The sequence below is a fragment of the Ambystoma mexicanum genome, chromosome 12 (genome assembly GCF_040938575.1).
Source record: "Ambystoma mexicanum isolate Mex_15411 chromosome 12, UKY_AmexF1_1, whole genome shotgun sequence".
In the NCBI taxonomy this organism is placed as follows: domain Eukaryota; kingdom Metazoa; phylum Chordata; class Amphibia; order Caudata; family Ambystomatidae; genus Ambystoma; species Ambystoma mexicanum.
Genome location: NC_090936.1, coordinates 838,347,111 through 838,366,733, shown reverse-complemented (window position 1 = coordinate 838,366,733; position 19,623 = coordinate 838,347,111).

Genomic DNA, 19,623 nt, shown 5'->3' with positions numbered 1-19,623 from the left:
AGTTGCGCTATTAAAAACCTATGAAACTCAGTAAAAAAACTTTGTTAAAGGGAAGTTATGGTTAAATTGTGCTACTAAAAACCCATGAAATTCAGTAATAAAAACTTTGTTACAGGGACGTTATGGTTCCAAGTAAAACCGAAAAACCCATGATATTCGCCAGTTATGGTAAGCTAAGCTACCATAACTTGTGCCACCACTGTGCACTGCTAAGACTAACACCCAGGACATCAAAGATTACATCACAAATGTCATTGATGACATCACTGATGACATCACATATCTGGCTCCCTCTTCTTTCCTTTACTGTAATATCTAGGCCAGTAACAGTCGGAACTAAAAAATCAAAAAGTACTATATTTGTAGACTTATACTTCAAATATGTTCTTACAGTAATTCACTTGGGGTTCACTCACAGCATATGAAACATATGCATAGGGGAAAACACAGACTTGGAAAACAGCAATGCTTTGTATGTATGAAGATAATCAGTAAGGTTATCAACATATTTTTATATTTCTGCTGTTTTTTTATTACTGTACTTTCCCTGCATATACTCATATTTGTATACATTTTATTCACACTACTCTCCTTAGGGTCCAGTCACATTATGTGATACTTAGTAGTAGCTTTGAAGCAGAGCAATCATTTCTGTGCATGAAGATAATCAGTTAGGTTATGAAGATTGTCTGGTAATACTGCTTTTTTTACTTAATTTACCCTGTATATGCTCATCTTTCAATATGTTGATGTCTGTTTCTGTTTTGTTTGCAACAATGCAATTATATAGAAACTGGGTTTTATTAGCTACTTATTAAATATTTTAGAGAACACAAAACTCTAATAAGAAAGCATTTATCATTTCACTATTCAACATGGCAAGGTTATTAATATTGCACCTCCACCATGTATGCTCCACACAATTCCTGTGTTTCTACATGAGTATCTTAGTATAATAAAGAACTTATAGAATGCTATCTGTATCACTGCATTGCTTAATGCACTACGTACCTCATGATATTTATTCCAATGACCGTTGACATTTTATCAACATTACAATGAGAACCCCTTGTACAGACTTTTTATGAAAAGTAAATGCACTTGTGATGTCATCAGTGATGTCTTCAATGACATTTGTGATGCCATCTTTGATGTCCTGGGTGTTAGTCTTAGCAGTGCACGGTGGTGGCGCGAGTTATGGTAGCTTTGCTTACCATAACTGGCGAATTTCCGGGGTTTTCCGGTTTTACTTGGAACCATAACGTCCCTGTAACAAAGTTTTTTTCACTGAATGTATATATATATTTATATATATATATATATATATATATATATATATATAGTTAATTTCCCTAGACACGTGCAAATTGACTAAACTAAATTATCTAACTCTAACACAATGTCTGAAAATCATGGGGTTTGAAAGGCAATTCAGTGAAATTTAAAAACTCCCAGATAAAATATACAATTAAAAAGAAGTAGATCCAATTCAGGTAAAGTTTGAACCACAAGGCTCAATTTTAATGCACAGCTTTTTTACTATTGTAGGCATTCATGCACCAAACTAAAGCATCCTGGGAGTTGCAGTCTTGGCTCACCCAAAACAAACACACTGGACTCAAGCAGAAGATACCAACAATTTGCAAAAGGAGACACGGCAACTGCAAAAGGTTGTCTGGTCCCTACGTTCATGTCTGCAAAAAAATGCAGTGCCTGTGTCTCTCCAACCAGGCACATCTTGCGGTAGGCCCTCCCAGCAATGAGGCACTCACATCCACTGTAAACTATTCAAAGCACATTACAGCAGAGGATCATGCCGGTAAGTGCATGCTGTGAGCACCCCTGGAAAGGACACAATGCACACAAGTAACAACCGATTAAGCAATCAAGCAAAAACAGCTGCGGCAGGGGAGTGACATTTGGATGTGCATTCCGATCCGCTTCAAACAATGAGGTGGATAGCTTTAGCCCAGCCAGGTGGTTCACATTTCTTTATCATGATTCCCCTATTGCAAAACCTACATCCCACATGCCAACAAGTCCCATTCAGGATGGGCTAATCCAGGCCAGTTTTTTTCTTGGGGAGCAGGGTTAAGGGTATATGGGGGACAGAATGAGTCGAGAATGGGGTGGGGGTCGACACAGAGGAAGAAAACGTGGCACCCAGGGATGCCTTTCCTCAGGCTAAGAAAAGGCGGGGTGGTGGCAGAATGCCTGCTGACCCAGTGTTAGCGGGGTATTCACACACCCCGGTATAAGCAGCAAATGGGTTAGGGACCTCAAGTAATGCAGGGCCCCCAGGGACTTGGGGCACAACCCCCAGCATTGCCACCACCAACCAGGCCAGGGGGATTCAATACAGGAATAAACAAGTGGGGGGGCACCAGAGGTGGGGCCCCTTGGGAAAATGGGGGAGCAGGTCAGTGGGTTGCCTGTGGAGGGAACAATTGGCAGAAGATAGGTTTTGGGTGTGATGCCGCTGCAGCATGTGCACAGGGAGGGAGCATGGGGTGGCCGCCGGACAATACTGTGGGAATTGCCAGGGGGGTCACAGCAGCAGGATTGAGCAGCTATAAATGGACACACCACAATATCTCAGGGAGAGGGAGCACCATCAGTGGGGCCGGCTGGGGGATTAACAAATCTGGGTATACCGGGGAGAGAATTGGGGTGGGTTGGGGCCACTGGGATGGCGGTAGTGGCCCATTTGGGAACATGTGTGACAACAATGGTGGACAATGCCCAGGCAACTGGGATTACAGGTTTGACGGCATCAGGTGAGATGGGGACGATCACTGGGGGCGAGCAGGCAGGGCAAGCCTCCGCTCCAGTTAAAACAACGGTTGCAGGCATGCTTACTTGGCATGTGCTACAGGAGACTAAAGAAAATATATGAAAAGAAAAAACATTGACATATTTTCCCTTCTGGTTTATAGAAGGGTGGAGGAGAGAAAGAGGTGAAGGGGGAGGAGCAAAGAAAATAAATTCTTTGTTGAAAAATGTGTGGTCATTATTGCTTGAGATAATGACCGTTGCCCAATTTATAGCCAATTCTGAATCCGGTCATAATTACCCTTACCTCATATATACGGTCATATTATTACAGTGGAAGTCCCAGGATAAACAAATAATGAAGTGCAATATTAAACCTAAACCAACCTTCCTTCCAAACTCTTTATTTTAAATTAATAATCTAGGATTCCTACATTTCAAAATCATTGAGGCTGTTTTAGTAGGACATGCTGAAAGGATCTGCAGTTAGGAAGACCTTTTTCCAGGGACTTCACCAAAATGCCTGGGGTAGTGGGCGTGACATCACATGACCGTTGACCTCTGATGACATCACAGTAAGTGGTGTAATTTGATCCCACCCCCAGGTGACATCACGGGAAGTGATGGCACATGACCTTCAGACAGATGCATCTAACATCTTGTTTCCATGTTTCCACCCAGAACATTCAAACACACACTATCATATTCTATCATATTCATTCACTCACCAGTCACTCACTCATACACCTTCTCTTACATCCACTCTCGCTGCAGTCTCCAGAGAGGGCCACGCCCACCCAGAACATTCAAACACACACATTCCTTCTGTCCAGGAGCCTCCACCTTAAAAAATAAAAAGTGTTCCTCTCTGACAATGTCATTTTAAAACAACATATAACTGATGTTGTGTATTGAGGGAGAAACAGTAGAGCATTTATACAACAGTATGTCAGACTTAAATGGTGACCCCCAAATGACATACGCGCCTTTTTCCAAGACAATCAAAATGAACATGGAAAACTGTTGATTCAATAAGTGGACAAATGTTATGCTTCCACCATGAGCAGATGGCTCATTTAACATGCATGAGCTGTTTCAGCAAAGTAATATACCTTAATTGTGAGCACTTGTCAAAATGATGGGGTATTCCAGTTTCGTCTATGGACACTACCTGCAAACATTTCCCACTCAGGTGAACTGGGTTTCAGAATACTTGCAGGTACAAAGGTACCTTTTCATATGGCTCAAAGCTTGACCTCACCTGCACATCGATGCTTGCCTTCCTTAAATAAAAAAGCATGCACACTTGCCCTGGTTAGGTTAAATGGGGAATGGGAACATTACAAACATCTGTGCCATCACTGCATTATGTACTTTGAACGAGAAGTATCTAATTGCAGGCCAATTTTTCCATAAGGGATTGTTAAATGATATGCTCTATATGTATTACACGGCAACGGTAATGGCCCTGTAGTTATGGTTAAGTTGCTAAACCCATAAGAAGAGCACTTTTTTGGGCGGCTTATAACTTCGCTCCCCCTGGATGAATCCAAACCAAACTTTGCAAAGTATATGGCCCACTCTGAATTCTTTTCCAAAGTTTGGTGAGGTTTGGTGCAGGGGGGGAAAGTTATAACGGGGGTCCCAAAATGTCTTTTTTTCCCATAGACTGAATGAGGAAGAAAACTTTGCTCAAGCCTACAGCCCAAACCGCTGGATGGATTTTCACCAAATTTGCGGCAGGAGCAGCCGGTTGGTCCTGAAAGCGTGCTTTTTTAAATTTGGTGAAAATCCGTCTGGTAGTTTTTTTTTAAAACAACCAGAAATTAAGTCACAAAAAATTAGTATTATCTATACCCGCTCTGTGGACACACTTCCCTGTTCGCTCCGCAAGCAGGACACCAATTGGCTAATTGGCTCACGTCATGTCCGCAGACATGCGACGTGTCCCCTGATTGGATGGTGAAGAGCGTGAAGTGCGTCAGATTTTTGGAAACTCCCAACATCTTGTATCCGTGCTTGGTGTCCATGGATATCGCAGTATAAACATATTAAAAAACACAACATTGCACTTGTCAAACTTATCAAATAATCTCTGGGGAGGTGAGGGGTGATGAGGATGGGATGGGATATGGCTGCAAGAATCAAAAAACAAGTGTTTTTTGTCCTGAAAGTGCAAACAGTTAGGATGTTCGTGAACAGTCCTGTGCAGGACCGCAAGAAGTGGTTAATTGACTTACAATCTATGTTTACAAGTCCACCATTTAGGTTTATGTCTCACCATCTGTGTTGTCACTGAAATAATGCAATCAACTTGAAAATGAGTGAAGCTTGCAGGCTAAAGGCACCGTGAAGAGAAGTGATACAGTACCCACTGCTAAGGGGTAAGGAAACTTTGCAATGACAGAATGCGCCCTACTTCAACATTGAAGTAGAGGGTACACAAAAAAGAGTCAAAGTGTTTCTAGCAATAGACCCATGTGGGATTGTTGTTTCTGCAGTCTGCAGCGCCAACCTTACCTTGTGGTATTACAGAGTAATACTATATTCCGAATGCCTGTTCTTCTATATTATTTATATTGGTTTATATTGGTGCCTTATATTTATTAATATTAAATAGAAGTAATTTCAGGTTATTTTACACTCTTAATTAAAATGCTTGATGTTTATAAATTGATGTGCTTCTGCTACACCCAGAGAGCGACAAAGAAAGGGCTATTCATGTCTGAATTAAAATGTAATTAAAGTAATAATGGAGTCAGACTGGCGCCCCCTACAGTTGGCACCTCAGGCAGCCACCTGCACTGCCTGATGCAAAGACCGCCCTGCACGTGCATGAGAATTACAGTTATTGCAAAGTAAGAATGTATTTTGATTCTGAGTGAAGGTCACCAGCTTTGAATTTTTGTTTGTGAGCTCAGGAAGCCCACGCATCGGACACATAATATAAGGTTCAATTGTTTTTTGACCTTGAGAGAAAGGGACCATTCCGAAAGGAATTGAATGAAGGGGGGTTGTTACAATGTAAGATATGATGAGGTTCATGTATTCAAAAAGTGGACTAAGGAACATGTAAATTCAGCTTATGAAAAATTGTTGGTGCAAACAGAGTCTGCCTTACGGTCTGAATTACGCCAAGAGAATGGGAATGGTGGATGTAATGTTAGTTTAATTTTGGATGATTTTATACTCGAACAAGCATCAACTTATCATTAGCGGAGCATTATTTGTGGGTTACATTGTACTTGTTTGTTCTGTGTGGAATATTATAATGAAACACAAGTATAACCTTTGTGTGTAATGTTCTTTCTACCGTCCAGATGGGCAGGCCAGCATTGATATGCATGTGGACTTCCAGGTTCAATGCTAATATTTCATTAAAATGCCATGTATGAGCGCATAGAATTGTAGCATCAGCTTGCGTATGCCGTTTAGAGTTGATCAGACTACATAGTGATGTTCTCTGAAGCAAATTGTAATAAAGATCGGCTAGTGAGATATATTTCTATTATGTTTCCGAAACAGGTACATTTTGCCATTTTGCGATTGTCATAGATTCCAGATGCCAACTGACAGATTTTTTAATCAGCAGCTCCAGCTACTTGTGAACAACTGGATGTGTTTGACAGTTTTATGGGACGATCGGCAAGGGCAGATATGCCCTTACGCTGTACTAGTGATTAGGAGCAACATAACATCCTTTACGGTGGTCTAACCCCAAGTTGATGCACAAGCCCTGGAATTCACTGTGCAAACCAAGCACTTCTTTTATCCAAAACGAACACCTGGTGTGCGCAAAAAGAACAGCATGTGACTCACGATAAACATTTTGGATCGCGAGCGAAGAAAGACATTTCAAATTTGATTGAATATGGCAATAGTCGGATGTTGTCGGATTGTTTATTGTGAAATAAAAGTACTTTACAAATTGTACAGTATTGTTGTTTCTTTTTAAAGTACAGTTTAGTATTCCGAATTGTGTCGTGCTGTGTTGTGAGAAGTTGTGTGTTGATTTTCAGGTTCTGCGTCACGTCACGTAGGTGATGACTGGGCACGTTTGGGTACGCTGCTCAGGAACGTCTCCGAGAAAGGCGGACAATATCACTAGGTTTGGTGATGTGAGGCTCAGGGGCGGGGCATATGGCAGTTCACCTTAGGCCAGTGGCCTTCAAATTTTCTTGGCTGGGGCCCCCCTGAGCAAAATTTGGGCATATCGGGACCCCCCAGAAATGCCAAATGGACAGTATATAGTGCACTACGTCACCTGCTCCCATCACAGTCGCTGGGCTCCCTCATCCCACTCCTACCCAGTCCCTGGTCTCTCCGCAACCCATCACACAGCCTTGGTTCTCCCCACTCTGCTCCCACCACTATCCCATGGTTCCCAACCATTGTGCTCCCACCATAGTACGTGGGTTCCCCCCATCTCGTTTCCAACACAGTCTGAGGGCCAGTGGTGGCTCGTGATTTTTTTAATTGGAGGGGCATAACTATTTCCCCCAAAAATGCCATAGCGACCGAGCATAGTGAGGGAGCCAGAACCAATAAAGAGGGGCTCGGGGGGGTTTCCCCCTGTGAAGGTTTTTTAAATAATGGGTTAAAATGTTGCATTGTAGAGCATACTTTTAACAAATAAAATGGGTAAATAGCCAAACAGTTTTCAATTGGTGCTGGGGGTCCAGGGGGCAGGCATGACATGTTTTACTGGACATCTGTAATAGATGTCCAGTAAAAAGATACCATCCCTGTCCCCTGGGCCCCACTGGGCCTAACACAATCAACATGATTACGTGTGTATGCAAGGCGCTGAACATTTATACAGCAATCACTCTATCATTGACACGAGCATCCATCACCATACATTCACTCATAACATAAGCATACACACATCCATACACATGTTTTAATAAAAACAATGAACATAAACGTACCTTCTGCATTGGCCTGCGTGTGGGTGCTGAAACGCCCTGCTCCAGGCTGCTCTGTCTGTATGTGCGAGGAGGCGTAGGAGCTCCTCCTCGGACATACAGACATGAAGTGCCCCAGCCAGCATTTTCAATGAGCTATGCAATGCTGGCGAAGCAAAATGCCCCAGCACTTGTATGGCCCAGTGAGCACATGCGGCTGGGGAACTAAACTGAACTGTCAAAGGGAAACTGTTTTCCCTTTGACAGTTCAGCCAGCCCAGGAGCAGTCCATCAGCTGGAAAAAGCAGCTGAGGGAGTGCTCACTGTTTCATTGGGCTGGCTCCTTAGCTCCTCCATAATGGATGAGCCGCCATGCTTGCACTGGGCTATAGGGCAATGCCAGTACCAAAAATGTAAAATGCTAATGTGGGCCCGTCAAAATGGGCCACCATTTTGGCCAATGTGGACCAGTTTGATGAGTTACTTAACTATGCAGTTAGTGATTTTGATAATTGTTGCTGAATATATCACAATTTACTTACATTTTAACACAAAGCACCCCCTTGAGTACTATTGAAACAGTGGGCCTCATTACAACCCTGGCGGTAGGTGTGCTGGTAATACCAGCACGGCTGTCGCCAGAGTTGCCCCTGGGTCCGGCACCCATTGAAAGGGGCCCCTAGGGGACCCTGACGTCTATGGAAACAAGGCGGGTCACCACACACGATAGAGACGCCAGACACGAGGTTGTATTCCGAAAGCTAGGGTTTTATTGTAAAGCAAAAGTCTCAGTTGGCCAACTCGGTCTCACGCCCTGCGACGTGTTTCTCTAGACCTCGAGGGACGCAAGAGAGTGAATTACGTACATCAGTTACATATATACAAAATGCATATCAAACAATCAGCTATGACATGTATAATACCCCTCTTCATTGGGTTTCTTTGAACTTGGTGTGATGATGGACATCTCCGACCACTATGACACCTTCAAACATCTATTCTAGTAACAATTTGCAATTTGTGAGTGCGTAGGCATCTTTCGGTTATTGAATAGAACACAGCGCTTCTTTTCTTGGAAGCGAACTACGTACAGGGGGGAGTTGCATTCCGGACCTTGCTATCTATCAGGTGCTATTCGTGTCCTGGGAGCCGACATGCTTTTAGCGGGCTCAGCAAAGGGGGGCCGTTAGAAAAGCATAATTCAAGCCTTTAGCAGTATTATTCTAACATATTCTACCATATAACGAGACTGGCTGGCAGCTGTGAAATGATTAAATGCCCTGCGGCTCTGCTTCAAGGCTACATTAAGGAGGGAGCCGGGCATTCTTCCTGGCGCTGCCTACGTTTGTGTTTCAGCAAAACTCTTGTTATCCTCTCGGCCCTGTGGCCTTGTCCTTTTCATATACAGACAACAATATTCCACAGTCAAGCAGTGTAAGCAGAAAATATACTGCGAAGCAATAGGAACAGAAAGCAATGAGCAATGGTTAGAAAACAAAATGGCAATTCTTGTTACATCAAAATGGGCGTTCATTAGAAAACTCGAAAACCTATATTCTGTCGTATCGTGCATGAGACGGTTGGCCCACGGCCACCAAAATGCGTTTGCGGTCTCAAATTAGATTTCTAGACTGACAAACCCTCCTTTGGCTGTCTGCCAAACGTCTCATCTATTTACTGAAACCTCCTCTAATGATGATGAATCTGAAGCACTTATGTCTGAGTCTTGCATGCTATCGTGGTCATCATTGCCTTCATTAATATCTATTGCTATCAACTCTCTCATTACTCTCATCTCATTTGGGTCTGAGCTAGTTCGATCATGAGGTTGTTTTTTCTTTGTTATCATTTGCATGCATCCTTCCGTACACACCTCTGCACAAACTATGGGTACACACAATGTATACAACAACAACACGTTAGGAATATTCCGAACACCACTACTAGTATTGAGATCAACTTCCATCCCCAAGATCGTAGTATTCCCCAAAACCAAGATCCTATTTCCCAGCTCCCTTCTCCCGTGGGGGGTTCAGAGCTTAGAACATGCATTTTCTTTATTGCTTCAAAGATCGTGGGGGAATAGTCATCGACATAAACGCAACATGCTGATCCCACTATTTTGCAAATTCCCCCACGATCAACCAGGATCACATTGAGAGCCATTCTATTTTGCAGCGTCATTAACCTGATTCCTCTTTCTTCCAACGTCATGTTAAATAATATATCTGTTGTTGTGTTTATTGTATTCTTTAGGATTCTGGACAATTGCCTTATATTATAGGAGTTCACTATCTGTCCTAAGAATGGAATGAATAATTTTGCTACATAAGTTGCTATTAAAACACCTTCGTCAGTCCTCTTGACTCTAGTTCTGGATAATTTGGCATGGTTGCTGTTTCCAAGAGGAATACTCCTGGGAACAATAGCCCGAGATAACATGTACCTCCCCAGTTTCTGGGCAACCAAGGGTATGCTTTCTCTCCACATATAAAATAAACTGGATCACCTAAGTATACTAGTTCTATTTCCCATTTTAGTACCACCGTATTCATACAACCAGTATATGTTCCGACCGAAAAAGATCCTTTCTTTTTCAGGCAAAATGGGACAGTTCTTGGGCTATAATTCACCGTGTAAGATGGGGGAATCGCATCTTTGTTCCCTTCTGTTCTTACACGAAACGTCATTACAGATGTTTTTTCTGGCGGGGACAATCTATCTCGTCTATTTTGTCGTGTTATCTTTCGTGTGCTTTTCCTCGTGGGCTCTGGGGCTATTACTTGTGCTTTATGGAAAATGGAACAACCCAGAGGCTTCATTATTATCTCCTCAAACTCATTCATGTTGGTTCTGTCTAATTGACCCGTATTACTCTCATTCCACTTCCCATAGAACATTGCACCTAAAGATGCACTACATGCAGAACTTAATGGTAATGGCTGCACATACCACCCTATTCCTTTTCCGGCATGCTGTGGTAAATGGGCACATGCCCAGCAGTTTGTTTTCTTCAGGATTGCATGTGTCATGTTCATTATCGAAAGTAAGGTGTTATTTCCAAAACCTTCCCTGTGTTTTTCTTCCATTGTGGGTAGGATATAAGTGATCACCTGAACCGGGCTTTCAGTAGTGGATATATTAATTATCGGTAAAAACATTTCTAATGGGTGTATTGTTTCTACCCACCATAATATTAGGCCTGTCGATATTGGTGCTACCACGCTCATAAAGCACATTATTATCGTTAGTGTCAGCATACAATTTGTTTTACCATGCGTTTTTCTTAAACTTATAGTCTTTATAACGGACTCATTTTCAGCAGTGGTGGTGCAGGAGGAGACTGGAACCGGTCCCGGCATGTTTCTCATCGTCCTTCTTGTTCCTTATCACAGTTCGGTGTGGATATCTCTCTTTGTCGCACTTGCTCTGATGTCTATAAGTTCAATGGAATTCTCACAGTTCAGGTTTTGCCTGTCCTTTTTTTTTTTATTCAGCCTGGATTCGATTATTCGTTTTTAGGCGAGATCACTTGTCCCTTCTTATACTGCTCAGAGGATCTTTGATCAGTTTTCGCCTCAGTATCATGTGTGCCCAGCTCGTCCGCTCTGGTTCCAGACACATGTACTGTTAATCAATTATCTCACTTGTCATAGTACCATGTGCGCCCAGCTTGTCCGCTCTGGTTCCGGACACATGTACTTTTATGATCGCACCGAGGAACCGCGAGTCTTGAATTGTCCGACTTGCACAATTCTCACGCTTCTCTCCTCTACACCCCTGGTTCCTTCTCCGTCCATGAGCTGAACCGGAGGTTGACATAAACACCAAAAGAAAAAGAATGCGGATCACTTTGTCTTCCGAGGCCGCAGGTTGTATCGCCTTGCTCCTGGTATCGTATGATCCGTGAACAGTGCCGGTGCACTTTCAGATTCAGGCTTGAAGTCAGTCTGTGGCGCTTCTGCAGGTGCGGGTGTGCGCTGCGCCAATGATGTAGATTCGGTCTTTGGCATGCTGGCAAGTGCTGGTGGGTGCCAAAGGGGTACACAATTTGGTTTTGCTGGTATCTGCAAGGCAGATTTCACGTCGGTCAGCAGTGATGTCGATTCTGCTGGGCAACGTTGGGGCACTCTTTGCCCTTCCCCCTCTTTGGCAATCGTCTCAGGCTTTGTTTCGAGTTTCACTTCACGTTTTGGCAGATCAGGTGGCTGCACACTGGCAACAGTTTCTTTTGTTTCTGCGACTGCTGTCTCTTTCCGGTCATCAGTGTCAGGCAAGTCTTTCATTGCAGTTGGAATATTCTTGACATGGGTGGCATGGATCCACGACTTCCTTCCATCCACCCTTATTGCCGTCTGCGTTGCCAAAAGTACATGATAGGTCCCGCGCCGAAGCTTTTCAGCAGCACCCAGTCTCCTGGCTCCAGCACGTGCCCTGGACCTGTATACCGCACGGGTAATGCCTCCTGCACCTGCTGATGAATCAAATGCAATTTCTGCATTAAAAGGCCACAATAAGTACAAAGCACAGGATGTTCTATCTCACTGAGTCGTTTTGGCTGAGGTGCGCACCATACATTTGCCGGCCTCCCTATTATGATCTCGTATGGGGAGAGCCCAGTTTTAGCCTGTACAGACGTACGCATGCATAATAGTGCTATTGGTAATGCATCCACCCAACTCAACTTGCTTCCCGCACAAATCTTGCTAATCTTTGATTTAAGTATCCCGATGTGCCTCTCCACAAGACCGGCAGAACTCGGATGCCTTGAACTGTGGAATCTCTTATCAATCTGGAGACCTGCACATATCTGTAACACCACTGCACCCACAAAATGTGGTCCATTATCGGACCATAGGACACGGGGCAAGCCAAATCTGGAAAAATACTCCTTCAACATTACTTTTGCCGTAGTCATCGCTGTGCAGTCTTTTAAAGGATATGCCTCCACCCACTTACTGAATGCACAGATTACCACCAAGATGTATTTTAAGTTTTGACACCTTTCCATCTCTATGAAATCAAAATGAACTACCTTAAACGGCATGGAGGGCGGGCCAAAACTTCCTGTTGGTGTCACTGTTCCCTTTCCTACATTGTGTTATAAACACGTGATACAGTTCTGCACCAACCTTTCTGCATTCTTTTTTATGTTTGCATTCTGCCATACTATAGAAAGGTGCCGTATCATTTTCTTGGCACAGATGTGCGTAGGTCTGTGGGCCATTGTGACCATTGCAGTCACATATGAATTTGGCAACATCCAGTTTCTAGTTCCCTTGTCCACCCAACAACCCTCCAAATCCAACTCAGCAGATCCCTCTGCCCATCCCTGTATTTCATCGGCCGTAGCCTCGGCCTGCAATTCTTTGACAGTCGCAACTCCATCTTCTATCATACAGGGTACTTCCTCTGTCTGAACCGTCATCATCTTGGTATTTAAATCAGTGGCAGTTTGTTTTGCAATCCTGTCTGCAAACGCGTTTCCCTCTCCTATTTTGCATGTTACTATTTTATGTGCCTCGCATTTCACTATTGCTAGGCGCTTTGGAAACGTGAGTGCAGACAGCAATCGTACAATCAAAGGGCCATGTTGAATTCTGGCACCATGTGATATCAGAAACCCTCTCTCAGCCCAGAGTTGTCCAAAGTTATGAACCACTCCAAACGTGTACTGACTATCAGTATATATATTCACATTCAAATTTCCAGAAATCTCGCAGGCTCTGGTTACTGCTATTATTTCCGCGGCTTGTGCTGAATTATAGGGGATTCTTTTACTTTCTACAACACTCTCTAGGGTAGTGATAGGGTATGCAGCAGTTGTCGTGCCATCTGGTAATTTAAAACATGAGCCGTCACAAAATAACTCTCCATCCGGCTCTTTCTGTGGAATATCACTTAAATCGACTCTCCCCTTGGTTTCTTCCTCAATGACCATTAAGCAATCGCGGGGGGGTGATTCATTCTTCACAATTTCTTTTATGGTTAATGGCATTCATTCTGCAGGATTCAAAGCGCTACACCTCATAATTTGGATTTGGGGCGCGAACAAGATAATCTCATATCTTGTCAATCTAGCAGAGGTGAGGTGTTGCGTCTGTGTCCTATTTAATAGAACGTCTATGGCATGTGGCACCATCAGAATTAAAGTGTGCCCCAATACCATCCCTTCCGTTTGTTTCACTGACGCAGCAGCCACCGCGACAGATCGCAAACATCGTGGTAGTGCGCGCTACAGGGTCCAGCGCAGATGAAAAATAGCCGCACGGCCTATTTCTTCCACCTTGTTCCTGTGTCAAAACCGCCAATGCACATCCTTCACTTTCACACACAAATAGTCTGAAAATGTTCTTATAGTTTGGCGTTCCCAAAACTGGAGCCGAGCATAATGCAGTTTCAATCCATCAAATGCTCTCTGACATTCCTCATCCCACTGCAAAGGCATAACCGCATCTTTTCTAGTCAAATTCACTAATGGTTTCACAATCAATGCAAAATTACCAATCCATTGTCGGCAATATGAAGCCATGCCTATTATGGCTCTGACTGCTTTTTGTGTCTTTGGAATAGACATACAAGAAATACTTTCTATGGGTTCTGGCGTTAGTCTTCTCCCTCCTTTCGAAAGTAGGTAGCCTAAGTAAACTACCTCCTCTCGATTATACTGAAATTTCTTCAAACTAGCTTTATGGCCATGTGCCGCTAGGTGTGACAGTAGTAATACAGTGCTTTCTTTACAAATCTCCTCTGTGTCTGCAGCTAGCAATAAATCGTCTATGTATTGCAAAAGTACACAACCCACGGGTAATTTCAGCATGTCTAGTTGTTCTTTTAATGCTCTACTGTAAATACTTGGACTTTCCGTGTAACCTTGCAGAATCTGTGTAAATGTAAATGATCGTCCTCCTAATGTGAATGCGAACAAGTATCTACTGTCCTTGTCGACTGGAATACTAAAGAATGCGTTCTTCAAATCTATTACACTAAAATATTCTGCTGAAACAGGTATCATTGTCAATATTGTAGTGACGTCTGGCACTCGAGGAAATTGTGGATGTACTACCTTATTTAATGCTCGTAGATCAATTATGAAACGGTATGGTACCTCATTACCTCCTTTTTTATAAAATGGAAGGATCGGGCTGTTACATGTACTGCCTGTGATTTCCTCTATTACCCCTCATTTCACCAAATCGGTAACAATACTCTTCAATCCTTTCTCACCTTCAACCGAAATTTTGTATTGGGGTATTCGCGGTAGGGTAACACCTTCTTTTAAAATAATCTTTACTGGCTCTATCTTTAAACATCCCACATTGTTGTCATGCATGGCCCATATACAGGTTGGTACTTTACGTAGTTCCCCTGGTAAAGCTTCGGACATGAATTCTGACACAGGGGCATCGTGTGGCCATATCGTTAAAAACACTCCATCTGCCGTGCAATGTATAACAGAACCTAGTTTTTTCAACAAATTCAATCCCAACAAATTTTCTCCACAATTTTCTGTTAGAAGGAAAGGACAATGTTCGGTAAATGGTCCCATGGTAACTGGGACTAGTTTGGACACTGGGTTTATGACTGGTGTACCTGCGAACCCTACGGAAATATTCTTTTGCCCTGACAGTGGTATATTCGGAACCAAGTGATGGTCTATTGAACACTTCTGTGCTCCTGTATCTACAAGAAAGCGGTGTTCCTCATTCCCGACTCTCATTTCTACATAGGGTCCTCTCTGATTCACGGGAATAGACACTGGTTCGACCCCTGTCCTGGGCTGTCCTATTGGGGAAATAACACATTGTCCGATGTATAATCATTACTATTACTGTAAGGTGTGTTTGGCTGTGTATCGAAAACATTTCCACTCTTCCCTCTATTTCCCCCACTCTGATTTCCATATTGTTGATTTTGCAGTCCCTGACTCTGGTTTGGGGCATTTTGGTTTTGGCCTTCGTTTTGATTACCTCCATTATTATGATGCTGCTGCATACTATTCCTATTTGGTCCATTCGCTCCTCGGTGTCGTCTATGCTGTCTCCTCTGACCAGACCCATATCTGTTCTGTAGATGCGGGCATTGCGCTCGCCAATGTCCTTCCTCTTTACAATATGCACACTGATTCGGCCCCACTGTCCCCCCATGCATATTCGAACTAATCCTTACTTGTCCGGTCCCTCGCCCTCTATTATGTCCTACTACTTGCTGCATTAATACCCGTGTTCTAATTAGACATTCCTTCCCATATCCAAATTATGAGGTGTAGCGCTTTGAATCCTGCAGAATTAATGCCATTAACCATAAAAGAAATTGGAAAGAATGAATCACCCCCCCACGATTGCTTAATGGTCATTGAGGAAGAAACCAAGGGGAGAGTCGATTTAAGTGATATTCCACAGAAAGAGCCGGATCGAGAGTTATTTTGTGACGGCTCATGTTTTAAATTACCAGATGGCACGACAACTGCCGCATACGCTATCACTACCCTAGAGAGTGTTGTACCCTAGATCAAGTCTGCCCTCACCTGTTTTAGCAACGATAATTCGTTCACCATCTCCTTCTGCCCCGGCGATGGTAACTGCCGTCATTTATTATGCAACCCCTTTTCCCCCTTCCCAGGTCTCCCAATATCCCTACTCCTGTACGTAGGTGTAGTAAACATTTTGGCAGGTGCAGTAAGCATTTCGACATAATCATTATCTAATTCATCTCTAAGCTCACAAAGTCTATACACATGTTCTCTTACTTCTTCATCTCTCTCCCTACAGCGTGCTAATGCATTCAAATCTAACAATCTCTGTGGTGGTATTTTCCCAATTAGATGTTTCCATCTCTCCACCAAATATTCACCCATGCATTCCAACACTACCTGTCTTTCGTTGCTTCTACAAAAGTCATATATTGAAGCCAATGTTGCCGTCCCATCATTCCCGTCTATATACATCTCTGCCTGTTGCTGCAATTCCACTTTCCTTTCCTTGCTGATTGCGCTGCGGGCTACCCTTGTGCACTGCCGTTGGTCAGTCCCGCCTCTTGCCCCCGTGGTTTCAACTTCAGCCCCGGGAGGAACGGACGGTACCGAGTCTGTGTCTAAGGCGGGAGGTGTGGATGGGACAATGGGAACAGCGAGTGTCTTTTGTGGGCCTGGTTGGCTAGTAGGAAGTGTTATGTGCGCGGTCTGTGGCTGTGGGAGGGCTTGAGCTACCGGAGGGGGAGCTTGAGCTACGGGCGGGGTCTGGGCAATAGTTACTGACGTATATGGTCTTACTTCTGATCTTGGGCCTTGTTTTGCATGGGTCAATATATTTTCTATCAATTCATCTGTCATGTGTAATTCACGTTGTGGGTATATCTTTTCTATATTCAACTGGTCACGCCTGCCTGCCCTTCTTAGACTCTCAGTCCACTCCTCCTCTTCTTTTTCTCCCGCTACCTCACCTTTTGATTTATGCCTGCACGCATGCTTTGCTCTGCTTTTAAATCGGAGCATTGCTTCCTTTCTCCAGTCTTTAATAGTTTCAAATGCCGAAGGACGCGCTTTCTTTCTTATCAACACCCTTTCCAAGTTATCTATCCTCGCCATATCAAAACTACCATTAATCGGCCACTGATGGTCTTGTTGCTTTCTGGTTTGCCTATGCCAAGTCTCACAGAATATTATCGCACCCACTCCATACTTCACATACATCTCATACGCCGGCGTTCCCCCAGGTGGTAAAATTTGGCCATTTTCCAAAGATTGTCTACCGCAGCGGAAAAACCCTGCTAAGGTGGACAATACCCCAGGTATGTTTCAACCTTCCCCTTGGTTAATCAACCTTACCTAGGGCGTTTGATTTTGCAAAGTCAACTCTCAACCAATATCAGGATGCTTTGAATTGGGGAATGACTCACCTGATAAATCAAGTCGTCTGTATACTGACGCACCAAAGGACGTTGTGTCTGCGTTTCTTGGCTTCCGCCTTGTTTCGGGACCCTCGCCTCCTTGTTCTCTAGCCAGGCACGTCGATCAGGGATCAGATGTGTGCAGATCTGCAAAGGAGTCTCTCATCACTTTTACAGGGCGCCCCAAACAGCTCTTGATCCCGGCTCGATCGTCCTGTCCTCGCCGTTCTCTGCCTTTCTCAATTACAACGTTACGCGAAGGAACAAGTGGGGGAGGGTCCCTATTTGGCGCCATCTTGAAAGGGGCCCCTAGGGGACCCTGACGTCTATGGAAACAAGGCGGGTCACCACACACGATAGAGATGCCAGACAAGAGGTTGTATTCCCAAAGGTAGGGTTTTATTGCAAAGCAAAAGTCTCAGTTGGCCAACTCGGTCTCACGCCCCGCAACGTGTTTCTCTAGACCTCGAGGGACGCAAGAGAGTGAATTACGTACATCAGTTACATATATACAAAATGCATATCAAACAATCAGCTATGATATGTATAACACCCCTCTTCATTGGGTTGCTTTGAACTCGGTGTGATGATGGACATCTCTGACCACTATGACACCTTCAAACATCTATTCTAGAAACAATTTGCAATGTGTGAGTGCGTAGGCATCTTTCGGTTATTGAATAGAACACAGCGCTTCTGTTCTTGGAAGCAAACTACGTACAGGGGGGAGTTGCATTCCGGACCTGCCTATCTATCAGGCGCTATTCGTGTCCTGGGAGCCAACATGCTGTTAGCGGGCTCAGCAAAGGGTGGCCATTAGAAAAGCATAATTCAAGCCTTTAGCGGTATTATTCTAACATATTCTACCATATAACGAGACTGGCTGGCAGCTATGAAATTATTAAATGCCCTGCGGCTCTGCTTCAAGGCTACATTAAGGAGGGAGCCGGGCATTCTTCCTGGCGCTGCCTACGTTTGTGTTTCAGCAAAACTCTTGTTATCCTCTCGGCCCTGTGGCCTTGTCCTTTTCATATACAGACAACAATGTTCCACAGTCGAGCAGTGTAAGCGGAAAATATACTGCGAAGCAATAGGAACAGAAAGCAATGAGCAATGGTTAGAAAAAAAATGGCGATTCTTGTTACATCAAAATGGGCGTTCATTAGAAAACTCGAAAACCTAGATTCTGTCGTATCGTGCATGAGAAGGTTGGCCCACGGCCACCAAAATGCATTTGCGGTGTCAAATTAGATTTCTAGACTGACACCGTGAAAGGGCAATTACCGGGTCATGCCAAGGTAGGCGGACCTGATAATTGCCCTTTCGCGGGTGCCGGTACCGGTAGATCCCCATTCCCATTTGAGCCCCATAGGGTCAATGGGAATGGGGAGCTCAGATGCACCAGCACCGTTAATAACGGTACTGGTGCATCTGACGAGCTGTGCTCCCGGGTGCCGCACGGCCTGCCAGGTCAGACCTAGCAGGTTGTCAGGCATCCGCGAGCACAACTTTTACTATGGCTGTACGATAGCAACGGTGCCGGTAGCTTACTGGCACTGTTGTTACCGTAGCGTGATAGTTGTAATGAGGCCCAGTCTGTGACTAAAGGAATGAATATCCATTTACAACTGCAGGCCACTTTTTCATTGTTGCCTGAGACAGTTTCATGCTTCAGTTTGACCATGTGAGCCACTCTGCAATATATATATATATATATATATATATTATTTTTTGGATGTCATGCTGAGCTCTCAGGGCCCCCCAGAGATGCACCCGCGGACCCCTGGGGGGGTCACGCCCCACTGTTTGAATATCGCTGCCTTTGGCCGATGCAGCAACGTGTAAGATTAGCACAAAATGGCCACGCCCTGTTGCCAGATTTTTCATGTGTACAAAAGAGGAAAATTAAGATAAGGTGCATTGGATACATGCCTGAACTCTCGGAACAATAATATTTTCTGAGCATTGCTCTTGTCAAACTTATCAAATAATCTCTAAGGAGGTGAGGGGAGATGAGGATGGGATAGTATATTTGTGACTTGATTGCGAATGAGTT